A 14,506-nucleotide genomic window follows, 5' to 3' on the forward strand; every position below is an offset into this window, starting at 1 on the left:
CAACATCAAAAATGTGCAGTGCTGCTATCCAACATTATTTAGCGCCATGTGTGGAGAGCAGGAATTTCCCAGGTGTCTCTGCTTTAACTAGCACTATTTCTAAATCACCTTTGGACACCACTGATATCGGGTTCATGATCACTTTCCTTACCGCTGTCGCCAAGTGCTTGCTCATGGGGGAATTGTTGGGTCTCTGTGTATTAAAGAGTACGGTCTTGACCTGCTCTATGTGAAAAGTGCCTTGAGATGACTTCTGTTGTGATATGGCGCTATATAAATAAAAATTGATTGAGGATGTTGCCGTTCATTTTTGGTACAAGTCTAATACATACAGAAGCCCTGAAAGGGACAGTTGCCTGGCCATGTACTTGACAAGTTTACTTGAACAACAAGGTACGATTAGCAGAGGATGGTTTCGATCCATCGACCTCTGGGTTATGGGCCCAGCACGCTTCCGCTGCGCCACTCTGCTTTACATAACGCATCTAGGGCTTTCACCCACATTTCCCTGATTTCAAACCAATCTCAGAGGACCTGGAGACTTTCCTTAAATCAAGTGGACCTCCCAAAAGGAGGACCAGATTGGCAACTGCTCTTCCTATGCAAATCAACTTGGAAGCAATGCAACAAAGTGGAAATGTTTCAATCTGAAAATACTGATGGAAAAGCACTGCGTAGGTGCACATTCCGGTTTAAGAGTTCATCAGCTTCCCTTTAATGGTATGCACAGTCAAGACCTTTCTCTGAATTTTAAGTGACTTCTCCCATCTTCTCCCTGTTATGCGGTGTTTATGGGTAGAAATTCCAACTTCCAAAAGCTGAAGGCTACAGTTGTGGATTTTTAACCCCCACTAATAGAGACTTCACATAGCCTGAGACAACACTTTCAGTCAGCAAAGATTATTTTCAATGGTTAACTGGACAGTGAAGTACAAACACTTGACTGGCAGCGGTGGGATTCGAACCCACGCCTCCTGAGAGACTGGAGCCTTAATCCAGCGCCTTAGACCACTCGGCCACACTACCTGACAAGGGGGATTGTTTGGCAGCTACCGTCAAAGATCTGTCAGGTACTTTGCAATGGAAACCATGTAGTCACGGCCTGCAACGGCACATATTGCATCACCTGCTTGCAGCGTAACTATGGTGTCCACTACAGCAGCAAAGGGGCGGGACATCTCTGTTGAGCAATTTGCGGCATATGGTGTGTGTTTGTTTGAACACTTGCTCATATGGGCATGCATGGATAAGAGGGAGACTGTATGGAGCCTTCCTTATTGAAAACACTGACAATTAGGAGAGGATGGTTCCCCATGGACCCCTGGGTTATGGGCCCAGCACGCTTCCCCTGCGCCGCTCTGTTCCCCGTTGCTGCTATTAGAGCTTGCGCCACATTCTGTGATTCCAAACCAATTTCTTATCTGTAAATGCCTTGGGAGTTTATGCAAAATCAATTGGACTTGCAAAACACAGTAGCTTGTCATAATAACTCACCTGCTTTCATCAAGTGTCTGATGAAGAAGCACAGAATGGGAGCACAGTGAAATTCCAGAAGTCATTGCCTTCCCATTCCGGGAATGCATAGTTAAGCCATAACGTGAGACAATTGTTGGAATTTTTACTGAGCTCCATTCTGAAGATCTTTCGCACCTTCCTGCCTTGGTGCCCAGTTTATAGAAAGAAACTCCAAGTACCAGGAGCTGAATGTGGCAGTGGTGGGATTTGAACCCACACCTCCATAGAGACTGGAGCCTAAACCCAGTGTTTTAAACCACTTGGCCACACTACCTGAAAAATCAATCAAATTCTTAACTGTCAGTGTCCATAGTGACATCAACAATATACAGTGCTGCTATCCAACATTACTAAGCACCAAGTGTGAAGAGCAGGAATTCCCCAGGTGTCTCTTCTTTGACCAGCACTATTTCTAAATCATGAAAACTCAAATGTTCAACTTTGGACACCATTGATATCAGGTTCATGATCACCAGAGGATGTTGCCGGGCAATTTTGGTACAAGTCTAATACATACAGAGGCCCTGAAAGGGACAGTTTAATTATCTTTGACTGGCCATGTATTTGACAGGTTTACTTGAACAAAGGACAAAATGTCTTGACTGGCAGCGGTGGGACTGCATAAGATGAAGACTGCATGGAGCCTTACTGGATGTCAAAAGGTACGATTAGCAGAGGATGGTTTCGATCCATCGACCTCTGGGTTATGGGCCCAGCACGCTTCCGCTGCGCCACTCTGCTCTACATAAATACAACAAGGGCTTTCACCCACATTTCCCTGATTTCAAACCAATCTCAGAGGACCTGGAGACTTTCGTTAAATCAAGTGGACCTCCCAAAAGGAGGACCAGATTGGCAACTGCTCTTCCTATGCAAATCTACTTGGAAGCAATGCACCAAAGTGAAAATGTTTCAATCTCAAATATAACCTTGTCATAACGTGAATTCTTTCATTCTGAAAATGATGAAAAAGCACTGAGTAGGTGCACATTTCGCTTTAAGAATTCATCAGCTTCCCTGTGATGGTATGCACAGTCAAGCACTTACTAAGAGCTTTCTTGGAATTTTAAGTGACTTCTCCCATCTTCTCTCTGTTATGCGGCATTTATGGGTAGAAATTCCAACTTCCAAGAGCTGAAGGCTACAGTGGTGGATTTTTAACCCACACTAATAGAGACTTCACATAGACTGAGACAACACTTTCAGTCAGCAAAGATTATTTTCAATGGTTAACTGGACAGTGAAGTACAAACACTTGACTGGCAGCGGTGGGATTTGAACCCACGCCTCCTGAGAGACTGGAGCCTTAATCCAGCGCCTTAGACCGCTCGGCCACGCTACCTGACAAGGGGGATTGTTTGGCAGCTACCGTCAAAGATCTGTCAGGTACTTCGCAATGAAAACCATGTAGCCACGGCCTGCAACAGCACATATTGTATCAGCTGCTTGCAACAGAACTATGGTGTCCACTAAAACAGCAAAGCGGTTGGACATCTCTGTTGAGCAATTTGTCAATGTCCATAGTAGGTGTGTGCAAATACCCAAGTACCATAGTGTTTTTTTTTTATGAATATTTGTTTCATACAAGTATTTTAAAAATTATTTGTTTTTGGGAAGATAAAAAAACCACGTCAAATACCAGTGTGCAGGTCGGTTACATCGCTATCTCAGTCTCTCTCCTCTGCTCCACTGTTACGTCTATCAGCAGGTCTCAATGAGGGAAGTCACATCAAGCTGCTACATTTCCTTATTTGGACATCATTCCCAGAGTTGGGGGTTTTCCCCAGAGATAAAGCTGAGCTATTAACACAAGCGAAGTGCTCTCAAGGGACTCTCCATAACCTGTTGTTCCCCTTCTCCTTTCCACAGTTAGGTTGTAAAAAATAGGCAATACATGAAAAGTGCAAAGCAATAATTTCCTATGAAGTTCTTCCCTACACATTACATGGTGTGCTGTGTCTGTGTTATGGGCGTATCAATAGGTGGAGGTTTGTCTGCAATGAGACAATGAGTGAAGTTTTAGCTCAGTAGTCTGCACAGTCGTCTATGATCTGGGAGACTCCAGTTAGAGACTCGATGTGGGGACCTCCTTTGTAAGGTAGTTTATTCATAAACACTTATTGTAACACTTTAATTTTCTAAAATTAAAAGCATAATATGAACAAAAACAGGATTTTTAAGTTTCTTTCCACTTTTATTCAAATACAAATACAAATCATTTTGCTGCCTCAACAAATATATATACAAATACTGGGCCTGCACATCCCTACTCGACAGCTGTCGCATCACTCTGGATTCCTCTATATTTCTCTTTTGGTCGTTGACTTGACAATGCACGTCCATGACTTGGGGGGCGGAGCTTCTGAAGGAGCTTGAAGGGAGGGGTGTATTTGTTTGGATTTTTAGTTGAAATATCAACAATATTTCTCCAGAATGACTTACTCTACCTTTAAGAACATGAGTATGTGTTGTAATCTGTGATTTGTGTGAAACGGCGTCACAGAATTATTTTTGCATTTCAAACAAACATTGTTTCACAGTGCCTCTAAAAACTATCCAACAAAACTGTGCTCAGATCCCTGTAAAATCACACAGGGAACTGTCACAGTGTCTGTAAATCAGTCCCCTATTCAATAATAATGAGCCAGCTCTAGGATTTGTCTCTAAAAAACCACCTGAGAGTTTTAGCTGTCGGGTTTCTAGCTTTAACAAGAGCTGCGAACAAACTAGAAGATGTTAAAAATTCTCTCCAACTGTGCACAGGCTCACCATCACACATTAACAACTGAATTTTGCGAATTAGAGGAGTCTCAGACTTCGGGCCAGACTTGTGTCATTCACCAGCTGTCCTTGATTGCAAAAATCAAATGTTTATCATATTTTTTCATGACTAAAACACATTTGAATCCTAAATCCCCTGCACAGAGCAATGTGATTTTTGTTCCAAGCCCAAATTTAAACTATTTTATCCAGAACTAAAATAAATACCGTAGTGTCTGTCAGCTGCTGAGAATGAGGAGCTTTAATCTTTCTCTTTCCTTTTTTTTATTTTCCCAGGCAATCCAGGAATTCAGATTTGTGATATTTGGGAGTCACCTTTCAATTATCCACAATAACTATTGACAGGCCTTGAAATCAAAACATGGGAAACGTATATCGTGAAAACAACTCAGTTTTATCAAGTCCCAAGTTTCCTCTCAAGTGTGAGGAAATAGAAGATTGTCTGCAGGAAATATGACAGCCATAAAAATATACCCATATAGCCACAAAAGTGTTCAATATCTGAGTGTTATTTAGTCATGCTGTCATGCACAGTGCTTGTGTATGTGCATATGCATGTTGAGCCCCTGTGCAAACCTTGATGCAAACATCACTTACCCGTTTTTGCATCTTTGCTTATACACAACTTGTATGCACCAGTTTGTGTGTGTGTGTATGTGTTAGTGTATTGCTAGTGGTCTCCTTATGTGCATTTGTGTGCGGGTGAGGTGATGGAAGAGATAGTGGACAGGCAATGGTGTGAATAAGCTCTCTGTGTCACTTCAACTAAACAGTCAAAAAACTCTGTGTAAAGTAATAAAGTTAACTATGACAGGAGAGGAGAAGAAGTGACAAGAGGAGGAAAGAATGGGGGTAAAGTGAGGGGGCATAGGAGAAGATTTGAGAGGAAGAGAAAGGAAGGAGGAAGAAGAGACGGGGTTGGAAATGAAGGAGAGGATGGGGGAAGATAAAACTGGGGAGGAGACTATAGATTTTAGGAAAGAAAGAGGAAAAAGGAGGGGAGTTGAAGAGAGGATTTGGGAAGAGAGAGGGAGGAAGGGGGCTGATCAGAGAGGAGGACTGTGAAGAGGGGGGAGCACAGAAGAGGAAATAAGTGAAGGAAAGAAAGCTGAGAAAAGGTGAGTTGAGGAGACAAAATAAAAAGGACAAGGCAGGAAGTGTGACATGCAGTGTTTTGCTTGTGTCAGTGTGCGTGTGTGTGTGTGAGTGTGTGTGTGTGTGTGTGTGTGTGATGAGGGGAAAGGTTGACAGGCCTATGATGTCATCAGGTGACATTTAGTTGACAGGGGCTATGCAACAGATGGGGCAGCGGGACAAGAATCAAAGTGTATGTTTGTGTGTGTGTGTGTCTTTACCTTGTACCAATGTGTGTTCATGTCTGTCTACATCAGCGTGTGTGTGTGTGTGTGTTGAGCACAGGGACACCTTTGGTTTCAGAAGTGATGTGACGCTAATTGGTCCAAAAGGTTACTGGGTTCAAGTAACACGTTCATCATGTGGGCGTCAGAGCAGCCCACAATCATGGTTAAAGTTTTCAGGCTATGCCGGCTTCTCAGTGATGTGAACTCTTCTTCTTCTTCTGCTTCTTTTTAGGAGTCGACCCTTTGGGGTTTCTTCTTTGGACAGAATGAGGAGTTCAACAAAATAATTCATGTATTCTGTGTCAGGGGTAGATTTATATTATATTTTTTTATATTATTTCTGTATACTATTTCCATTGTTCACTACTTGTAACACTACTTTTTTATTCCACTACATTTATCTGACATCTCCACCTGTCAATTGGCTGCATCATTAAAATGCTGCTTACATATTAATTCATCAAGTATAATAATCCAATAGTTTAGTTTTTAACAGAGTGAAAGGGGCCATCCTGCATTGCAAGTACTTTTGATACTTTCAGTACATTTTGCTAAAAATATTCATGTAATTTGTTTAAGTAATTTTAGATTGTAATATTGTCAGTGTAGCCTGCACACTGACTACATATCACTAATTTATTTAAATAGCCAATGTTTAAATCCAAATTTGATTCTTCTTCGCTAGGTCAAACTGTTTTACCACATGTCTGACAGGCTTTAACCAAAGTGCTTTTGGTTAAAGTTTTGCAAATTCTGTTTTTGGTTTGAATTCATTGTATTCTTTTTTCCACAGTGGCAGCACAATGCAGTTAGCAGCGTGAGGCCTTCAGATAACGACTGCAGGGAAGCACTCAGCATGATTTCATGGTTGCACTTTTCTCTGCCTTGTTACCGCCCTTATTCTGTGATGTAATACAATGTGCTTGAGAGTAACACTTGTTACATAAGAATAGTACACAGAAGTTGAAGAATAATTTGGTTGATTAATTTTTTGGTCATAATTTTGATAATAACATTTTACTCCAAGTTAATTGCTAAAAATTGGGTACATCCAATGGTTCAAGGAACATGAGCAGCCAGACAATCATAAAGGTTTTAAACAGTGATGAAAGAAGTGCTAAGATCCTTTAATTAAGTAAAAGTACATTTACATTTACATTTTATCCAAAGTGATTTACAAGCGAGGTACATTGAAGTACACAAGTATTAACAACAAAATGTACTTAAAATATCAAAAGTAAAGGCACTCATTATGGCCCCTTTCAGAGTGTAATGTCATTATATGTTTTATATTAATGGATTTCTTTTGCTGGCACATTAACATGTAAATTCTATCTTAATGTCTTAAAGGAGTAGTTCAACATTTTGGGAAATACACGTGCTAAGCTAAACTAAGCTAAGCTAAGCTAAGCTAAGCTAAGCTAAGATAGGCTAAAATAAGCTAAGCAGCTACTGGCTGTAACTTCATAATTACCAAACAGGCATGAAAGTGGTATCAAACCTTTCATTGAACCAGAAAGCAACTAAGTGTATTTCCCAAAATATTGAAATATTAATGCTACTTTAACTAAATTATATGATATTGAGTTGTTTAATCTATAACAAATCAGCCTATTTTATGATATTATTATAGACTTTGTGTATAAAATATAAAAGCAGGGTTACTAAACAAACTGTCTGTTGTAAACATCCGTCACAGTTTACAGACCAGCTTTATGGTTTAACTTTGACCAGCTGCACTTACCATTATTGTGCTTGCACTAAGTTTCCTGTGATGTAAGTGGTGTCAGGCAGTGACGCATTACTTTGTAACTTGTAACGTCATTACTTTTTTTCTGTAATTAATAGTGTAAGGGATAGCATTATGAAATTCAGTTATTACATTACAGTTAATAATCCCAGTAACACGCTGGTACTTTGACAAATTGGCGATCAACTCATTTTTTTTGATGGAGGTTGATATCGGTTTGGTCTCTGTGCTAGCTTGATGTGGGAGCTAGAGGTGTGAGGACACGTAATGTAACTAATTTTTTGGTTTGGTTTTTTGCTGTTGAGTGATTAGTAAAGTAATGTGATTACTTTTAAAGGAGTCATACATAATGTGTATATGATTCAATTTTTCAAGTAACATTCCCAGCACTGGAAATAAAGGACTATTACAGAGATTTCTGGTGTTCTCACTTTTGCTTTTACCTTCACATAGTGGTTTGAAAATTTGGCTCAACTGTTGGCTTCTTCACAAGCTGTCTGAGCATCTAAGTGCACACTAGATCTCTGCAGTTACTTCAGTAAATACAGTGCCATCATACCTGATCGAAGTGATGGCTAAAACTATCCGAGCTGTAATAAACCAGAATTATTACCTTAAAGGGATAATACTGTGGGTCTCCACAACTTCACAAATTCAGGAAAAAGTGGGCTTAAAACCATTCCTTTAAAACACTGAAGTAGAGTAAATCCAACACTAAAGCTGAAATCATACTTTCCGCTTCTGCAAGTACACAAGGGTCCACTAGGTCCACATGACATAAATTTCATCATCAGAGAATGTGGACATCCACGTATCTCCAATTTTTTATGAATGGATGGACAGTCTGTGTGGCCACTACACTGTCTTCCTGTAGATACCGATCTACTGCACGTATGTAGAACACATCCTCCAAGCAGACTCCAGGAAGTAGTATAAACAGAACTACTACGCAACCGTGATGTCCGCTGCTGTCAGTGTACGCATCTGCTCCGGAGAATATCTGTGGCATTTGGCACCATATCACAACAAAATAAATCTACAAGACATTCATTGCATGCAGTGTGATGTGAGGTAAAGATTTCATGAGCTATTTTCATATTTCATGCTCTGTTTTATTTTCAGTTTACACTTGAGGCCTAGATTTATTAATAGACTATTGTCTATGTATATGTACAAATGACTTGAGTGTGTGTCCTTACTAAAGCGTAATTTATTCATCAGTCACTTTCTTGAAATAACTGCATGTAAAATGGTTTCAGTCTATACACACATACAGCGGAAAAGAATGTGTGACAATACATAAGGTCTCTCTGTCTCTCTCCCAGATGCTACCTTACATATTCACGTCTTTGGGGTATTAAAAAAAAACATTCATGTTTCCTTGTTTCTCTCTTGTTTTGTCTCAGTGTATCTGCTCGCTGTGAGGAGGAGACAGCTCAATGGTTTGGAAACAGGCTAAAATGATCCCCCAGGGTGATTAGAGGATAAAATACTGGAAAATACTGTAATGTATGCTACTGGGGGACACATTTTGAAATGCACTGAGCTGCAGTTTTATTAGAGTAACTGTAATGAAAGTCTATCTCAAAATGAATGTCACAGTGGAACACATTATAATAAAACCATATAGTACAGCCCTCCACTCATACATTTCTGTCTGCTTTGCTATGAAAGGGCTACCAAGCAGCAACTGCAGATACATGAAATGTTTTTTTTTTTCCTTTTGAAAGACATCTAATCGACATTTCCATTTACTATTTTAGTGCTAAATAAAATGATTGGATGAGATTTCCTGTTTACAAGCTCTGCAGTGTGTAATCACACAGAAAAGCTATGACATCAAACAAATCTAGCACTCCCCCTGCAATCAAACCTTTGACAAAGATGAACCTGTGCTGAGTGCTCAGTGTCATTATTGCTTTAATGCTGTGCTTTATACTGAGCCACTGGTTATTTTCTATGCCAGGCCACACAATGCATTATTGTGCTAATACCACTTACAGTACCAAAGGCAAATTAGGAAGAGGAGGCTGAAACATAAATATTGTTTCTATGGTTACCTGCAGTCCACATAATATACCATACTTAGCACACTGATTTACAACGGTAGTCAAGGCCGTTTCTTACTATACACGGACGACACATGTGTGTCGAGCCCCGAAACTGCTAGGGGTCCCCATTACGCCAACATATATTTTTTTCTCCTCAAATATAAATTTATACTTTTGGTAACCAAGCGTCCTCATGTGTTGATCTACAACACATTATTTAAGCTCATAATGGCTAAAATAAAATGTATGTGTATATCAAAAAGCAATCTTTATTCCAAGAGCAAACCAATTTCAAGATTCTCACGCATTCCACTTTTATCTTGATCTTGCTAGTGTCACTTTATACTTAATTTTATATTTATTCTTGTTCATAAATGTAGAATTTAAAACATTCAAAACATTGTATGTGTATGTGTTTTTAAGTCATTCTATTGGTTCATTATTTATAATTTGCAAACAAGATTTTGAATAGGTCACCAAAAAACAGCCCTGATGGTGGTTAAACTGTTGAGTGGAACTTTATTTGTCTTATCACAATGTGCAATTTTAATGGACTCCCTGCCAGCCAATCAGAAAAAAGGTGGCCATGCTATATTTGCTATATTTGTGAAAGAACACATCTACAACAGAGTGTTGACAACAGCACACGTAAAAACTTTCATCAGCTGGATCCAGTTTATATGAAAATACTACAGTGTTACATCAGTTAGTAATGTGCAGTAGTGCTGAATCTATACTTATATGTGATGTATGTTGGAGATGATTCATTTAAAGCTGCCCTAATCAATATTTTCATATAAACAATGGATCAAATGACTGCATGTAATGTGAAATGGTGTTGCTTGTTGGATGTGAACACTTTAGCAACATTTAGCAGCTAAGGGCCCAGGTATGTCCCTGGGGGTTTGTGGAGAAAAAAACAGAGCTAAAAGAAGACTGAATATTTGACTTACATACCTCAGGTGGACAGAAACATGACTGCTAATGTTGCTCTGTGTCTTCAGGATGTGTACGAGAAGAAACTTTATAAGATGATAATTTTTCAGTGGTGTATTAACAGCTTGTTTCCTTTGCCTTCAAGTGGCAAAAAATAATAATAACAAAATAAAATGCAGGTTTTATTTTATTTCATTTTCAGTAACTTTGTAATTTAAAAATGTTCTGCCCTGTTTGGAGAACATTTCTCCTTTTTTTAAAAAAATACCAATGACAGTAAAGAGTGAGGACCCATTGATGTTTCATTGTAACCTCTCTGTGCACGGTCTATGTGGCAAAAAAACCCCAAAATGCCTCTTTCCCGTTTTCTGAAAAGACATCTTTGTGGACACATAAACGTTTGGTTTAAGCAGCCTATCAGTCTGAGTTCAACAAATACAAAATGTCTTCTTTGTATTGTCAGAGTCATTCACAGGGACAGAGATGTGAGGTGACACACACACACACACACAAACTGAATATAGAGATGATAGGATGGAAATGTATCATGGCATGTAGATCAGCTGTGATTCCCTGACTACTTTGGCAGCTGTCACTTTCTTTCTTTCTTTCCTTTCTTCTTTCATTCATTCTTCCTTTCTTGCCATAGTCGTCCTGTTCTCGCTACTTCTATTTACAGTTCTCATTCCTCTCTTTTATGCTCTCCCTCTTTCATTAGACGCTTGTCACTATCCTGTCCTGAACCGTCCCTTCAGCCTACAAAAATGTGTCCCCTCGCCTTACTGTCACTGTGTGTGCATGTGTGTGATTAGACAGAGTGTGTGTCCAGCTTCATTGGAGCGTGTATGCGTGAGGGTGTGTTTGTGTGTGTCCCGTCGTGTCAGCCATCCTGTCAGTTGAAAATCATGCGTAAAGTCAGTTAAGTAACTTCCTAATCCAGGTTCTGCAGGCTAGTCACTTCAGCAGTGTCTTTCACTCTCTCACTCTGTAGACATGTCCGTCTTGCATGGTTAAATCTGTGACTGGCTTACAGTTTGTCTCTTTTGCTCTCTTCCTTTCAATGACCTTCTGCCTTTGTTGTTATGTTTTAATAGCTGTTTCCATCCAGTGGTCACCAGTGAAATTGAAGGAAAATATTAGTACATTGCAAAAATGTGTATCAGGTGAATTTCATCCAGCTGAGTGTAGCTCCTTATAACATATTAGCTTATCTAGACAAAACCTCATGCTCTGACGACTGAAACGAGGCAGTGCACTTGGTAATATTTGTAACACACCAAAATGTAAGTGGCCATTACAATCATATATGGATAAGCATTATATGTGACACTTCAAAGCAAAGCAAATCTTATTTGTAGAGAATATTTCAGGCACAATGATAATTTACTTATACAAAAAAAAAAAAAAGATAAAATCTGCGATATAAGGAGAAAATATACAATAAATGTTTATTTCAATCTGCACTGAACAATATCTTGGATAATATCATTGACTCAAATGTAAAGGGGCCTCTGCATCTTTACAGAATTCGCTTTCTAGCTTCTTTTAGAGAATAGTTTTGGTTTAACAGCCCGAAAGGTATTTTGAAATTGTCATGATGCTAGCGCCGAGTGTAGACGTTTAGCAACATGCAGCTAATTTCGGCAAAATAGATAGATAGCTCCTGCAGCACCTAACAACAGACAGAGAATGTTAGCAACCAGCCAGTGAAGAAAGAACATTTAGCAGCCAAAAAAGAAAAACTTCTCTCAGAGGTTGGATGAGACCAAACCATAGCTAACCATAGCCATAGGAGAGTAATATAATAGAATACATATAATATAATAATATTGCTGTGTGTCTAGATGTGTAATGAGGCCATTATTATCATGCTAACATGTTAGCTGTGACGAGTTGTGTAATGCATTTCCATCATTAGTTATCATATTTTTGACATCTAAAGAAAACAGATCCATTTCAAAGGGATACATATGTTTTTACAGCACTGGAAATTCACCAACTTGTCTTTCTCTCTCTCTCTGTTGCTGGTTCAGAGTCAGTCTCTCTGTGCCGTTCTGGCTGTAGCTCACAATACCCAGTCAGTCATGTCACAAACTATCCAGCTCTCATGTCTTTCTCTCTCCCTGTCAACCAGTCACTTCAACATTGTTTTCAGTATGGCAACCTCACACTTATCCCTGTCTGCCCCTGTCGATCTTGTTGTCCTGTCTTATTTATCTTTGGTTGAAGTTTGAAGCTTCCCTTTATTCAGTGTCCCATGTCTGACTTGTTCCGTCCGCCTGCTGTTCACTTTCACTGTCTATTTCTTTTGTCTGTCTCTCTGACTTCTCTAAACAAGTCAGTATACAGAAAGCTATGTTACCTCTTTTATTTTTACAATAATCTGCCATAGGGAATTCTAATTGTATTTTTGCTTATTTTGTTTTTATTGATAAACCAACTTTCCCACCTTTTTTGGATTTCCAGTGCCTCCACTCAGAATATGTTGTATAGATAATGCAATGATCCTATAGGTTGAGGTTATGGACACCAGTTTTTATTATTTCAACATTTCTGAGAAATCATGTTTTGTTTGTCATTTTAGCATGGCAGACGGCTCAAAATACCCAGCTGTTGCTGTTTTTATGGTGAAGATGCCAGTTTTGGGTCAGTTTATCCAAGAATTAGGAGCAAAATGAGTTGAGTCGCAGATTGTGTTTTCAGTTTTCTCAACATCATAATCTTATTCATCTGCTTGCTGCTAGCCATGCTTGTAACAGAATTTTAAGCCAGGTGATTGGATGTTTCTTGCCAAAATGTACCTTGGAAATTGTACTGCAGTAAACTTTTACCTCAAAGGTTTTATGTACATACACTTGACATTTTAGCAAAGATAGTCTCTAATGCAGTTGTTAATCTTTTGGACATAACATTTTCTATGGGGGAACATTAATGTGATTTTCCCCACTGGAACCAGTGGTACTGAAATAGTTTGTCCACTTCGCAACTCTGTTTTTATGTGCAAATTGAAAATGCACATGGACTGATGAATAAAAGAACTTACTGTCTCCTAATGAAATTAAATTCTGCAATGTGCTAGAACATGACAAAAACAATATAAAAATAATTGTAATTGTTCTAAGCAAGTGGTTATGTTGGAACTCAGTGTTAATTGGGAAGACCAGGCCCACGAGTGTAAGAAGGCCAAATATCTTGAACTGGTAGAGGAATGTAGAAGGCATGGGTGGAGGGCCCGCTGCGAGCCCATTGAGATGGGCTGCAGGGGCTTTGCAGGGCAGTCTCTACATTGGACACTCCTGGGCATCAGAGTGTTGCAGGAAAGAGGAGCCACCAAGAACATCATCGAAGCTGCAGAAAAAGCGTTGACGTGGCCGTGGATCAAAAGGGGCGATCCATGGTGTAGTGCACTACTTGGACACAAGCTGGGGACTGATTACCCCCGGCCGGGTCATCTGGGTGAGGGTGTCTGATGATTTAAGACCTGAAACACTCTATGACCCTGGGTTTATCACTCATGATGTGTCCACGTCGCACCATCTGGTATTTCAAGAACCCAACTCCATTATATGCCTTTCTGGGCCACAGTACAGAAATGAGTGCCCACGCCTGAAGAGGACCCCTAAAGGACTAAGCTCACCGATGTTCAATTAATGTCCAGACACTCGTAAATCTTTCATCATATTGGCATAATAAGTAGATAATGAAGAAACTGTGCCTTTGCTGTTGGGTATCCTAATTATTTTTTATCTAAAGCCTGTTCCGTACTTCATGCAAGAATGTTATTCCCTTAATGTTTCAATGTGCCGTTAATTTTGTTACATAGGAAACACGGTTGTTTGGTTAGACATATTTTAATTTTGTACTTCTGGCTGAAACATGTGATCTTGCAGAAGGTATTGTAGGTGGAGTTGGAATTATTTATTTAATTACTTCATAATTTCTTGGTTAATTTATATATTTTACATACTTTATTGTGTGTACATCTATTTTCAGACCCCTGACTAAAATGAAGCCTCGACCCTGGCAGTGTTTATGTCTTGCCCTGCCCACTGAACTATGAAAAACCATATATGTTCATGCTGTTAATGCAATGTATTTGTTATAGATTGATT

The 14,506-nt window shown here is 39.4% G+C and overlaps 2 non-coding genes across 2 annotated transcripts; both read right to left on the reverse strand.

Moving 5' to 3' along the window:
* Positions 1-944: 944 nt before the first annotated feature.
* trnal-aag lies at positions 945-1,026 on the reverse strand. The gene has a single exon. It is a non-coding gene; the product is annotated as a tRNA-Leu (tRNA).
* Positions 1,027-2,775: 1,749 nt separating this feature from the next.
* Positions 2,776-2,857, reverse strand: trnal-aag. Its single transcript has one exon. It is a non-coding gene; the product is annotated as a tRNA-Leu (tRNA).
* Between the last annotated feature and the right edge of the window lie 11,649 nt (positions 2,858-14,506).

This window comes from Thunnus maccoyii, chromosome 8, assembly GCF_910596095.1.
Source record: "Thunnus maccoyii chromosome 8, fThuMac1.1, whole genome shotgun sequence".
In the NCBI taxonomy this organism is placed as follows: domain Eukaryota; kingdom Metazoa; phylum Chordata; class Actinopteri; order Scombriformes; family Scombridae; genus Thunnus; species Thunnus maccoyii.